General features: G+C 37.2%; 1 pseudogene; it reads right to left on the bottom strand.

Annotated features, from left to right (window-relative positions):
• Positions 1-810: 810 nt before the first annotated feature.
• LOC111149613 lies at positions 811-1,316 on the bottom strand (annotated as a pseudogene).
• Between the last annotated feature and the right edge of the window lie 538 nt (positions 1,317-1,854).

Here is a 1,854-nt window from a genome sequence, read left to right as displayed (position 1 = left end):
GTTTAAAATTGTCTAAACCCTTGTAAGGTAGAGTAGCTAGGCAAGAATTCTGGTGTTCTGTCTAGCTATCTAGCAAGATAAACAAGATTTCTAGTGAATTTTTCTAGTGCCCACAAATGGACGGTAAGTGTAGCACTAAAATCATGGACAAAGTAGAGAAAGAAATCTTGTGTTCTAAAAGGAGTAAAAGAGAATTCTCCATTACAATATTTCATTAGGAAACATGATTTTTTTTTTCTGGATGGAACATAAAAAATAACCATAAGAATGATTTACAAGGGCAATGGGAGAAAAACTACTTCAGGTGCACAACTTTATCTGCATCATTAATACACCTATGCACTAGTTAAAACAACACATTCTGAAGCCTAAGTGTGATAGAGGGAATAGCTGTTATTAGAGCTTGGAAAAAGAGGCTTTGGGAGTTTTTTGTTTAGAGTGAATATGTCATGTGATAAAGGCATTTTGCCTTTTAATTGGATCATCCAGATCCTATACATGAAGATTATTTTAAATTGTGGACATTAAACAATAGTTACTTTTACTGTGCACCACAGGTGAGGCAAAGTTCTTTGTCCAGCAGAATGCACATTGTTCAGCAACATCAGCATTAAAAAGTCCACCAAACAGAAATGACAAAAGGGAGTATAATGAAGTTCATGGCATCTTTACATTTGTTTTATAACTGTAATTAGTGCAAAGTAAACAATGTACATAAAATCAAAAGCAAGGTTAAACTTTGAGATCAGGGGCAAAAAGACTATTTTACCTTTTAGTAAAAACAAAACAAGCATTCTTTAAATAAAAAAGTTATATCCATAGCCAATACAATCCCAGAGCTGTTGTTAGGCATGCAAATACAGACTCTGATAAATATTTAATATTATAAAGTTTGCATGGTTCTTCCAAGGCTTCAAAGCCAGCACCCTCAGTACACTCCTTCTGTGCCTCTGGGTGACAGCCCCATCTTGCTGGGTATCCATGGGTATGCAAAATTGCCACTTCTGTCCTCATTTCATATAGCTTCCTTTTATTCAGTGAATACAATATATTTTTAATCCTGCTCTTCCCTAGATTGAAGTTTAATTTTTCATCTATTTGGACCTTGATCACTTCATCCATTACTCACTGTTTTAACTGATATCATTCAAGTTTTATTTTTTTTTCTCATTTTCTGCTTTGTGGGCTGAAAAGTTACTCTTCTACAAAATAATCATATCCTTTTTCAGAGTAGCAATCTCAGACATTTTCTGAAAAGCCATCTGCTGCATTTTGGTGATCACATCTTTGTGGATGACATCCTTGTTGTCATACATGATCTACTCGAATACAGATATATTTCTGCTTGTTAAATAGTAAACACATGAAGGTGTGGGTGTCAAAAAAGTTTCTTCCTCCCAGAAGTGACAGTTCTCCTTTTGTGCTCTAGCTACAGTGATTGACAGAGGGATTAGCATTCTTGGAGGAAGTAAGGGCTGCAGCTGCCCCTGCAACCACTGGGAAGGTGTACGGACAGCACCAGATTGAACAGGATGTGATTTAGTCAACTACTTGCCTCTTCTCTCTGTGGGCATAGGCTTAGTGTCCACCACTTGGCTAGAGGGTTCCTAGTTTCCAAGTCCTAATTGGCTTTAGGGTCTGATAATGCCGACTTAATTGGTGACCTTGGGCAAGTGGTGGAACTGAAAGTCTGATTGGACTGGATGTCCAGAAGACAGGAAACCTTTCATGAAGTTTGGTTCTACACTGGAATTTAGTACTTGCCCAGAAGATGCAGGGATAAAAACATCCACAGAGTCTCTTTCGTTTTACAAAAATCATGCCATGTTTGTATAGGGTAAGAGGGAGAAAACT

Source organism: Enhydra lutris, unplaced genomic scaffold (assembly GCF_002288905.1).
Source record: "Enhydra lutris kenyoni isolate GAN:26980312 unplaced genomic scaffold, ASM228890v2 scaffoldscaffold2, whole genome shotgun sequence".
NCBI classification, from domain to species: domain Eukaryota; kingdom Metazoa; phylum Chordata; class Mammalia; order Carnivora; family Mustelidae; genus Enhydra; species Enhydra lutris.
This window is presented reverse-complemented; position numbering and strand designations above follow the sequence as displayed.